This window comes from Equus przewalskii, chromosome 22 (assembly GCF_037783145.1).
Source record: "Equus przewalskii isolate Varuska chromosome 22, EquPr2, whole genome shotgun sequence".
Taxonomy (NCBI): Eukaryota; Metazoa; Chordata; class Mammalia; order Perissodactyla; family Equidae; genus Equus; species Equus przewalskii.
In genome coordinates, this window is record NC_091852.1 from 1105990 (window position 1) to 1118397 (window position 12408).

The following is a 12408-nucleotide window of genomic DNA, read 5'->3' on the forward strand; positions in this document are numbered from 1 at the left end:
GTCCTCTCCACGACTCTCCCCTCTGCCGTCTCTTCATTCCTTAGGACATCAGCTGCAAACACATCTTGGCTGATTTGTGGGAGCCCAGGAGCAGAACACAAATCCAGATGTCTGTTTGATGGCATTTATTATAACGCATCCCTCTAGGGGCCAGCAGGTAATCAGAGAACTATAGTATGTGGAAGCCAGAGAGGAGCGTTGTCCAGTCCTGCGTCTCTCAAAACATAGTGTTCAGCTCCTAAAGCGCCACTTCACTGCTCTGCACAGATCTTGGATCCTCTTTTCTTCCTAGGCTCTGACAGACTTTAGATTTCAAGGATCTTTCCTGTCAATCCTCTTTCCCCATACCTTCTCCCTCATAAACTCCAAACTTTCAGAGCCATCTTTTGACCAGAGTGAGGAGGAGGCCCCTCAGCTCTTTCCTTTCCTCTTGAACCCACCATGTTCCTTTTCCTCACAGCACTTTACATGCAAGACTATTTCTTCTCTCCCATCCAGCAAGCCTTCTCTGTTCCAAATTCACTGTTACCTCCTGTTCCTATCTACCTTGATTTGGTGGACACGGCTTTTTCCCATTGTCCCAAAAGTCAACCAACTAAAATAAACACACACGTTTACCTATGTGTGTATGGCAGATAGAAGTTTACTGGTTGATTCATTTACATGCACAATATTCTCTTCAACCATAAGCTGTCCCTCATGCTGTGGGTGAGGAAACAGACCTCACCCTAAATTAGAGGAAAAGTGACTTGCCCTAAATTAGCCTCCAGCTAGTCGTCAGCTCAGGAGTAAAATTCAGACATCCTAACCTGGAGTAGAGTAGAGACAGCCACAGAGCTGGCCCGTTGGCTGGGTCCAGTCACCTCTGCAATAGTTATGCTCACCTTTCAACCTGCCCAGTGGGACAAGCCCCTAGTGAACTGGAAACCCCAGGAAGTTGGGGGCCACCTCATTTACATTCACTACAGAAAGCTGGATATGGTTAGCACTCAGGAAATGCAGGTTGACTTGAATGAGTCATTTCTTTCAAAGCAGAGGGCAGGGAAGCTATAAGGGGTTGGAGGTGGTTTGGAAAAACAGAAGACCGCACTTCTGGATAGAGTCTTTCTAGGAGGCGCATTCCACCATAGCTGTTTACCTTAAGTGCACTGACAGCTTTCAGGGGCTGACTGTATGTGTTCTATTTGAGTGTCAGGAAAAATGAGTCTTTTCATTGTCAAGCATGGTTTTGTTTTTGTTTTTGCTTTTGCTTTTGCTTTTTTTTTGCTTGAGGAAGATTAGCCTGAGCTAGCATCTGCGCCCATCTTCCTCCACTTTATATGTGGGTCACTGCCGTGGCACAGCTGATGAGTGGTGTAGGTCCATGCCCAGGAACTGAACCCACGAATCTGGGCACCAAAGTGGAGCGTGCTGAACTTAACCACTACACCACCAGGCCAGCCCCCAACCATGATTTTTAATATGTGAGTAAGCAGCTCTTCTGCATCTTTTAAATCTCCCTCTGCTGAGCCTGGGCTGCAGACTGACGAGAGAAGGGGAGAAACACAGAGCGGATTGTCCACAGGGGCAGTTGCTTATTAGCAGCAGCATCTTTCTTTCTTTTCTTCCTCTTCTTTCCTTTCCTTTCCTTCTTTCTTTCTTTCTTCCTTTCCTTTCCTTCCTTCCTTCTTTCTCTCTCTTCTCCCCCTCCCCTTCCCTTTCTTTCTTTCCCCTTTTCAGTGGGGGTAGACAGTGAGTGGGTGGGCAGACAAGTGGGTGGATAGACAGAGAGAAGAGGGAGTTTCCTCCTTGGGATTCTCATAATTGGTATGTGGTTCGCATCCCATTCATCTGGAGGGCGCTGATATTAATCGGAAACAGCTTGAGCTGAAACTGCCTCTCATGTCACAAACATGCTGAACTCGGTCGGGGTCTCTTGTCTCCTTCCCACCAACCAACTCCTGCTTTATTTTACACAAAACTCCCTCCAAGTGTCCTTACCGACAGGTAACCAGCACATACAGTCACCATTTAAACTAAAAGCAGTATGTACACAGAGTTTGAAAAAAAAAAAAAAGAAGAAGAAACCGGTGCAGAGAAACGTACAATGAAATCCCAGCTGCTCTTCCTCAAAAGAGACTCTTCGCTGGACACTTGCAGAAAAACGTCAACTTCTAACCCAGGAGAGATTATGTACTTTCTATTCACATAACAGGAATTTCTCTGCACCCCCAACTCTGGCTTTTGCTGGTTTTACTTACTGTATCTTAGAGGTCGAATTAGCATGTGATCACTCAAGTTCATTCTTTATAACGACTGTATTGTATTCCCTTATATGTCTATACTTAATTTATTCCATCACTTTTCTATTGACATTCGTTTAGGTGGTTTGCGGTTTTTCATGTGGCAGCTTCAGGGGCAGAAATCTTCTGGCTGGAACGTGGGGCCTGGTGGTCTTGGGGCCATGGTCCTGCTTAAGGAGTCTGCCAGCCAGTGGCCGAGCCTGAGGACTTGGAGATGCTGCATCTGGCAACAAGGCGCCACCACCGGGGGAGACAGGGCCCAGGAACTGAATGCTAGAGAGGTACAGAAAAAGGTACTTGGGCCCCTTGTCCCCCAATTGGATACCATCACAGAGGGGCCTCCAGAGGGTGCAGGGGCACACTCTCTGAGTGGGGAGCGTCCCACCTTACAGAAGGATGAAGCCCATACGGGGCTGGGCCGGCCGTGAGTGCACTCCACTCAAGCAGCCTTTGGGCACATGGGTGACCTTCCTCCCTGTCACAGGGGGTCTTATCAGCCCCTACAGGAGGAGGGGCTGAAGTACCATGCCATGTCGCCTGCCCTGGTCAACACATTTCCTGTCCCAGGGGCATGTGCTGGGCTGTTTCTCAGAGAATTCCTGGCTGGAAATTCTTTCGCTCCCACCCCCACCTGCCCTCCTTCAGCCCCTCTTTTCTCGCATTGCCTCCCCTCTCCTTTCAGGAAAACTACACAAGCTCAGCAAGTATTTATTGAGCACCTACTCTTTGCAGACACTTCTTTTCTTCTTATCCTATAGGTTTCCAAATGGGAGGCACAGTGGTCTAAGGGATTCTGTGGTCTCAAACCACCCCCTTGGGCCGCAGATTCAGCAGTCCACCTTCTCTCGGCATCCTGGGAAAGAAAGTACTCACAGGGTGCCCTCCGACACAGCACAGCTGGTTTGAGGGCCAGGCTGGGAGTGAAGTGGGTCCTCCCTGCCTTCACCGGCTCCCGCCAAGGCCACCAGCCAGCCAAGGGTCCTCGGGCTGCACTCTGAGCTCTGCCCTGTGTGGGATGCCAGAGGCTGCACCGGGCTTGGGGCCATGTGGGGGCTTGGAGGGAGGCAGCTTACAGGTTCTGAGGCTGGGCCCCAGGGGGCAGGCTGAGGACAGCATGCAAGTGTCTCTAGGGCTGGAAGCTGGAGGAGGTGTAGGCAGTCGGAAAATGTCAGACACTGTGCCCTGTCCCCACTACCCACCCCACCAGCTCTGAGAGATGGATTGACAGCAAGTAGCACAGCTCCAGGCCTCTTGCTGTCATCCAGCCCCTGGGCTGCCCACAGGCTAGGGGACCTCCCCAAAGTGCTTCCAAGTTTGAATAACAACAGCGGCAGCCATTCACTGAGGAGTGACTGAGGCCAGGCACTCTGGGGCTGGGCCCTTTTCTAAACCCTACCACAGCCTGCAAATCAGATATGAAGACCCACATCTCACAGACAGGAAGGTGGAAGCTACAGCTAGAAAACTGTATGCCCCAGAACACAGAGCACTTAGAAACTAGCAAACTGCCTGAGCGCCACGCAGGGAGGAGACCTGGGTGGCAGCCTAAGGTGGCTGGGAGGCAGCTCTGGCTGGGGCAGGAGGAAGCAGTTGCACTATAAAAGCCCTTTGGGCCTTGTCTTCCTTCAATGGGGCTATTTATCAGTGAAGCCACACTGTTGGAGCAGTCTGGACTCCTTGGCAAATCTCTTGCAAACGGCTTGGCAGGTTTTCCCTAATGGAACATCCAGAGAGAAAAAGTCCCCTGTCCTCTTCCCCGTCCCTCCTAACCTCCAGCCCCACCCACAGGGACCTTGTTTGCTCTGGCAGACAGGGAGCCCATTCAGAGCCCGCGGGGTGGCCCAGGCAGAGTCTGGCCGGGGAGCATGGCCCCTACGTCTGGTTAGTGGGGACTTTGTGGGGCGCGGTGCTCTAGAAGCCTCCTTTGCTTGGGGTGGGCGTGGGGCGCTGACTTTATTCTGGTCGATGAGAGTGACTGACTTTACAGTTTTGTCTTTCTCCCTAAGACAGAAAGCCACTTCCACCTGGTAGCATGAGGTGGTAGTATGAGGTCTGGCGGGCGGGAGTCTGGTGCCATCCTGCCACCGGAGGGTCGCCGGCCGGGCGGGACCGTGGTCTCTCCCAGCCACAGGGAAGGCGAGTCTACGGCCACCAGCAGCCCAGAGTGGGTGCCAGGCTGTGCACGTAGGGAGAATCTTTGCTGTTCCTGCTCCGGGTTTTGGACACCCACAGCTTCCTTGCTTAGCATTTTAATGACGCTGCCATCAGAGGGCTTTCTTTTACACAAGAAAGGGCGCCCCGACCTCTTCATTTTTCCAAGGTGGGAAGGCCACCTGACCTTAGGCTCAAACCACCTCTGACTGTGAAGGGCTGTGAACGAATCCCACAGCCAGCTGCGTCCCAAACTGCCCTGGGAGGTCAGACAGGGCCTCACTCCCAGCGCCCTGCACGGGCAGCCCAGCCCTGAGAGGAGGAAGCTCGCTGCCCAGGGGGGGCCCGGGGGAGAGCAGGCCCACCCACGGCAAGCTCGGGCTGCTCCGCCTCGGGCCTCCTGCGCGCCGTCACAGCGGCTCCCGCGCAGCCGAGGGCTCCTCTGCAGAAGTCCTGAAGGATGCGGAGCTACACCGCGGGCTTGTCTACTCCTGCCGACGGTGACGGCGCCCCCGCAGAGCCCCTTTCCCGCTCTGCTGTGGTTTGGAAGGTGGATAGGGCCTCATTCAGGGACGCGCACGGGCGACGGGAGCCCGCAGGGCAGCGAGCGGCGGGCGCGGACCACACACGGCGACGGCTGGGCTGGGCGCCACCGCCCCCCTCTCACGCGCACGCACGCGCGCACGCTCTCGTCGCCCCCCTGACGAGCGCACGGCAGGCCGGGGCCTGCGGACGCCGCGCAGAGCGCCCACCGCCTCGTGCGCGCGGCGGGAGCGCGCGTTCCCCCGCTCGGGGCGGTTTGGGGGCGGACGGCCCCGTGGGCCCCAGCCGCACGGTCAGGGCTCGTGGGCGCGCGTCCCCGCCTCAAGCTTCCGGCGCGGTGAGCTGAGCCTGACGGGGGTTCTGCGCGAGGCGGGCGGCACCTCAGCTTTCCTTTCCCCTTTTGAACTTTTTCTTAGAGGGAGGCTCCAGTCCGTCCGCAGAGGACGAGGCCGTGGGTTCGAGAAATCCTCGTAGTGCTTCCTAGAGTTAACGCGGGTAAGGAGCGGCCCAGCCCCCAGCCCCTCGGCCCGATTCCTGGTTGGAGGCCCCTTATTAAAGGGGCGAGCCCCCCAAAGCGGCGGCCCAGGCACGCGTCACTGCCATCCGGTTGGCAAAGGTTGCCGGCATTTTTCATGGTTCTTGTTTTGTGCCCCGCACTGTGGAGTGACGTCCCTGGGGAGGGGGCGCGGCGGGATGCAGTCCCCCCAGGCCTGTCCCCACCTGCCTCGCGCTAGGGTGCCTTGAGGAGCGCGACCTGGAGAGAAGACTTGCGGGTCCTCTTTCTTCTTACACTCACACTTTTGGGGTTCTGGTTTGGTTTGGAGCAAAGAACCCACATAGTTCCAGAATGTCTCAGGGTTCTCCTGAAGCTTCCTCACAGTCTGTGACCATGCTGGCTTCCCCCGGCCAGAGCATGACCCACACGGATGGGGCGAGGGCCAGACTCGGGTTCCTGGCCACAAGGTCACTGCGCATCCGGGCAGGTTTCCTCTCTCCATCCCCTCTTCAATTGGTAGAGCCAGCTGCCACCTCTGATGATGGTGTCACCTTCCACAATAAACTCACTCATGTTCGAACCCAAGAGCTGCTCTTTAATCCCTGGCCTTCCACCCTTGGGAATTCGTGTCCTCACTTCCTTGCAAAACAGATGCCCACCCTTCTCCTTATTCCATAGACTGTGCTCCTACACCCCCACCCCTCCCACTACTGCCGCGGGCCCTCCAGGGCACCAGGTGAGCAGAGGGCTGGCATAGCATCCACGTGCTCTCCTAGAGACTCAGCCTCTCATTTGTGGCTCCACTGGGCCACACCCAGGTCTGCCCTGTCCCAGGAGGGGAAGAAGAACACAGCTTCCCCCAGCAGTGAAACAGATCACTGATCCTGTAGGACAGTGTGAAGATAAAGTGAGAGTCCCCCTCTTTAAGTCGACAAATATTTATCAACTATCTATTACATTCCAGGCCCAGAAGCATTACCAGTTCCAAGATATTTTGCAAATATTCTGGAACACATTAGCAGAGGAAGGAGTAACTTTTGGGAGTGTTATAAACAGGTGTGGCAGAGACCGCAGCGCTCACAATATTTGACACCTGTGCTCCTCTCGTCCTCCTGGGCAACCACTGGACCACACCCCCAGCCTCCCTACAGTCAGATGGAGCCACTGACTGGGTTCCGGCCAAAGAAATGGGAGCAGACATAATATGTGCCACGTCCAGACCTGGCCCACAAAAACCTCCCGCACAACACAAAAATTAACAAAATGGATCACGGACCTAAAAGTAAAACATAAAACTTTTAAGAAAAAACTGAAGAAAATCTTTGGGATCCAGGGCTAGTCAAACAGTTCTTAGGCTCGATAGAAAATCACAACCCATAAAAGGAAATAAATGGAGAGATTAGCTTTCATGCAAATTAAAAACCTTTGTTCTTAGAAAGGTCCTGTTAAGAAGACAAGTTACAGACTGGGAGAAAACATGTTCACCCCGTATTTCCAGATATCTAGAATACATAAAGAACTCTCAAAACTCAATAAGCAAAAAGCAAACAATCCAATCAGAAAATGGGCAAAAGACATGAAGAGAGAGTCTACCAAAGAGGATACAGAGAAGCTAATGAGCCCATGAAAAGGTGTGCAATGTTACTAACCAGCAGGGAAACACAAATTAAAATGACAGATAGCATCACACACCTATGGGATTAGCTCAAATGAAAAACAGTGGCAACACTAATGCTGGTAGGGTGTGCAGAAATGGCCTCCCTCACACATTGCTGGTGGGCCTGTCCAATGGTAGGCCATACTGGGACAGTTTGGCAGTTAAAACGACAAAACATGCAACTCTCTTCCACCCCAGCGGTTACGCTCCTGAGCACTTATCTCAGAGAAATGAAGACTTGTGTTCACACAAAGACCTCTATAAAAATGTTTACAGCAGCTTTATTCATAGTAGCCCAAAACTGGAAACAACCCAGGTCTCCTTCAGTGGGTGAATGGCTAAACAACCGTGGTCCAGCCACACCACAGCATACTATTCAGGAACAAAAAAGAACAAACTATTGCTACATGTAACGACCTGGAAGAACCTCCAGAAAATTATGCTGAGTGAAAATAATCTCAAAAAGTTATGTGATGTATGATTCAACATATATACAGTATTATTGAAATGACTATAGAAATGGAGAACAGATTACTGGTTGCCGGGGCTTAAGGTGGCGATGGAGGTAGGAAGGAAGCAGGTGTGGCTATAAAGGGGCAACCTGAGGGATCCTTGTGGTGATGGCCCTGTTCTCTCTCCTGACTATATCTGTGTCAGCATTGGCTATGATATCGTAGTAAAACTTTGCAAGATGTTACCATTGGGGGAAACTGAGTGAAGGGTCCACAGGATCTTTCTGTATTATTTCTTACAACTTCATATAAATCTACAATTGTCTCAAAATAAAAAGTTTAATTACTGCTCCCCCTACAAATACTCCTCCTCCACATGATCTTTGCCCTTTCCCCCTCCACTGGACAGATGGAGACACTCCAAGGACTTTGAGGAGGGCAAGGCACAAGAAGAAAGGGGTCTGGGTCCCTGAATGGCCGTGTGGAGGAGAGTCAGCCCCTCGCTGCCCCGTACTGAGCTGAGATGTAATCAAGAAAAAGCTGTTTTTGTGTTAAACCACTGACAGCTGGGGACTGTTTGTTACTGCAGTCACTCCTTACCCTGCTAATGTCACATTGGAGGATCTGGGATTTTAACCCAAATTCAGGCTTCACAGGGAACCGACAAGTATGCTGATTTTTCCATGAAACAAACTATTTTGATTTCTGGTGCAAAGAAATTACCCTATCTTCCATCTGTGTGAAAACCGGGGATCACCTCCTGCCTTCAGCACTTTCTGGCTTTTCGAGTTTGAGTCCATCACTGGACTTCCCAAAGCCTCACTCTCCCGACTGCAAGACTAGGGAATTGGGAAGGTGGGTGCATGTCTGTGGAATGACGGAGCGCTCTGTGCACGCAGAAATCTGGGGGTGTGTCCAGCAGCCTCCTCTTTGTTCTCCAACAAAGTTCATCCAACTCCTCTGGCCTCCAGGTTCTTCTGTCTTAGCCCCAGAGAGACCTTCTTTAAAAATGAACCTGATCAGTTGCTTTAGTTGACAAATAACCACAACAACAATGACAGAAAGAAAGTAATGCTATTATTAATAGTGACAGCATCATTTATCAACCACCTACTGTGTTCCTAGTGATACTTGCAGGCAACCTGTCTACCCTCGGGCTCGTGCTGGCGTTTCCCCGACCCTCCAGGTGGGTGCTGCTCCACCACCCTGCTCCCCTTCACCTGGGCCCGCCGAGGCTGCTTCCTGCCCTTCTGGCAAGGTCTGTTGTGGTTCAGGAAGTGCAGCAGGGGCGCGATAACGTTAGATGGGTGAGTGGATCCCTTCATCTACCTTCTCGTCTTCTTACATCTTGGTCTTGATACGCTGGTGACAAAGGGACATGGGCCTGCCTGGGCTTTGGAAAACATAAGGAATGCAGGACAGGTGGGTCCATGCTGCAAAGGGTTTCTCGGTGTGCCATGCAGGGAGGATGCCTTGATGGAGGGCCAGACACAGTGCTACTTCCTCCTGCCCCGTGGTCTTCACTTCTCTCTGGGGCCTTGGTAGGACCCCTCAGTCATAGCCTTAGATAGAGAACTGAAGTTGCATCCTGGCAGCCTGCGGGCATGCCCTCGCCCCCAGACACAGCGCTGTTTCCTTCGGCCGACACAGGGCAGGAGGGTGTGTGTATGTATTTAAATTGACTTAGTTGCCAATAGCTTAAACATGGGAGACCTGTCAACTGCGGGCAGCCCCTTTGTGGCCATGACTGGGGGAAGCTGCCACCTCTAGACTTGCAGGTGCCCTTCAATTCATCTGTCCCCACCTGCCTCTGCTATGGATGTCATCTGTCTGGCCCTCAGATGTTTGAGGCTGTGACCTCAGAAAGAGGGTGTAGATGGGGCCTGGGTGTTACCAGCTCCTGAATGGCTTTACGTGACAGGCACTGGGTGGAGTGCCTTGTATACATCATCTTAGTCACATAAAATGTCCTTCTGCAGAATAGGAAATTCTGACGGGCTCTTCTTAGGATGAGTTCCGAAAGCTGGGGGCCCAGACCTCAGTAAGGTCAGGATGAAGTTTCCCTGGTTGTACCAGTTCTATTGCCACGGTAACAAATTACCACAAACTTAGTGGCTAGAAACAACACAAGTGTATTATCTTGCAGTTGTGTAGGTCCGAGGTCTTCCTGGGCTAAGGCGAGGTGTTGGCGGGGCTGTGCTCCTTTCTGGAGGCTCTGTGGAGAGTCCACTCCCTTTCCCAGCTTCTAGGGGCTGCCCTCTTTCTCCCTCTGTCTTCACAGCTGCGACAGTGGTGGAGTGCTGCTCACATCACGCCACCCCAACGTCCTCTCCTGCCTCCTCCTTCCACTGATGATCATGCTGGACTCATGATTCCACTGGGCCCATCTGGATGACCGACGATAATCTCCCCATCTGACAGTCTGCTCGTGAGCAGCCTTAATTCCACCGGCTGCCTCAGCTCCCTTTTGCCACGTCAGGGAGCATACTCACAGGTTCCGGGGAGTAGGAAGTGGCCCTCATACCTACCACACTGGTCCACGGCAGAATGACAAAAATGACAGTGTGCCGCTTTTCCCATGAAGACAGTTTTTAAAATTATAATTTTAAAATGATATGCCTCTGAATGTATGCCTTCTCACTTTGGGGGGATGGGCTGTTAAATATGAAATGTATCAAGTATGAAATGTCCTTTCGAGAAAAAAAGGAAAAGTTGGAAAACTGCAGTTTTCCTGGTCCATGAAGTTCCAACTTGTGGGAAACGATACTTTGGGCTAAGTAGTCCCACAGACGCACTCCCCAGAGCATCACAGGCACGTGCCAGAGGCTGGCAGCTCGGGGTGCTGCTGCAGGCCTGGGGTCCTCCACGTTGTGGAAATATGAGGGTGCCAATGACAGGTGCTTCTGATCCCGTTCCGATCGGCTCCCTCATCAGGACACATGTTGGGCTGAGGCGTGGGGCCCAGGCTGTCAGCAACCACAAGGTAGCCACAAGAGGTAGGCTCCTGTGACATGTGTCACCCTCCATCGCTGACAGGTGGGCCAAGGGGGACGTGTATACACATATGCTTATCTGAGTCTGGTGAGGTTCCATGGATGGGATAAGAGGGCTGTGTGGTCTTTGACAAGTCATTCAACCTCTCTGAGCCTGTTTCTGCATCATCAATAAAATACAGAGCATAACACCTTCCTCATGGGGCTTATGAGGCTAATGAGATCCTAAATGAGAAGAACTTCATGTAGTCCACACAAAGATTCTATATTTTAAATAAACAAAGACCAGTTTTTACCTTACCTTGTGGAAAATACTCTTCACATGTTTGAGGGTTAAAAATTACTGTAATCTTTAATATAATGTTTCATGGTTTTTGCTGTTGTCATTTTTCTTAGAGAAACAAGTTAAACCAGAAGCAACTTTAAAAAATCTTCTAAGTCTGGTGGGCGTGTCCAATGGTTTTGATGTCAAGATGATGACAAATTCTCTCCAGAGATGGTATAAAATCCAACCATTGACAAGCAGGTGAATTTAGTTCAAAAGTTGTGTCTTTTCATACTTTGAGAATATCTAATGTTCTACTAGTTCCACAGGTAAGATTTACCTACTGATGAGGACTTTTAAAATATCAGTAAATGACTTAAAAGATTAGAAAGAAAGAAAAAGAGAGAGAGAGAGGGAGAGTTTTGGTTTTGGTTGATTGGCTTTAAAAACCGTATGAATTCCTTTTTTATAGAAGGTAAAATTAACAGATACTGATGAATCTATAAAGAATTATAAAAGAGAAAATAGTAATCACCCTTATTCCCACTGCCGAGAAATAAACACTGCTGATATTTGGTTGTATTTTCTTGTTGTTTCATTTTTAACCAGCAAGAATAAGGCCCTTTTCTGCTGTCCTGATACCCTACAGAATCCCAGCAATGCAGACAACTGACTTTAGTTGAACAATAGAAGACCTTTTGGGGTTTTTAATCATTAAAAATATATTTTTACCCTCCAATATTTCTAGATGTCCAGCAATATGTGCTTTGACTCCACTCATATTTTCCATTTTTCCTCTCTTCTAGAAATTCCTGGAATCTTCTACCACTCTACAGCACTAGTCTAAAAGAACACAGCTTTTAGAACTAAACTGGGATCCATCCATGGCAACAGGTGCAGAGGAACCCAAGGAGAATGAAGGTCAGGAGAGAGGGGGACGCATGAAGCCCGTTACACTTTTCCGTGTCCTTCGGCATTTGTTCTGTGACCACTGTGGAGCACAGTGCCTCGGGCTCAGCCCTTGCCCCCTCTTCCTTCTGGCTTACTTGCGTGATCTACGGGGCTGGCCAGTAAACAGCTTTACCAGACTCTCCTGCACCTGAGCTTCTGCACGTGAGTTTGAGTGTGACAGGTGTGGAAAATGAGAGTGAGGCGGGTCAGCATCTGCAGTTTCTGGGCAGGCTGGTGGACATCAGGAGGCACAGGGGCCTTCTGTTTCACTGGGATGGCTATAGTGAGCAGCTACGATTTCTGGAGACTGAAGCAGGTGTGGCTGGTCCTGATTCCAGAGAGGCAGCAGTGCCCTGGCAGCTGGTTCTGCAGGGGAGCTTTGGGAACCATCCCTGAAAGCTCTGCCTAGAGGTGGTTTTCAGCCCTCCCACTTATTCTAGAAGCCATTTTGCTGAATGAAGCCCAACTCACACTAGCTGGAGTGGAGTCTGTTCTCTGCAGCTGAGCCTGCACTGCTCCTGCTGTTCCACAGGACCTGTCCGGTGAGCATCTGCTGTGAGCCCACACTGTGCTGCGCAAGAAGGGGCCCTCAGGGAAGCACTGGAACAGCTCGCAAAG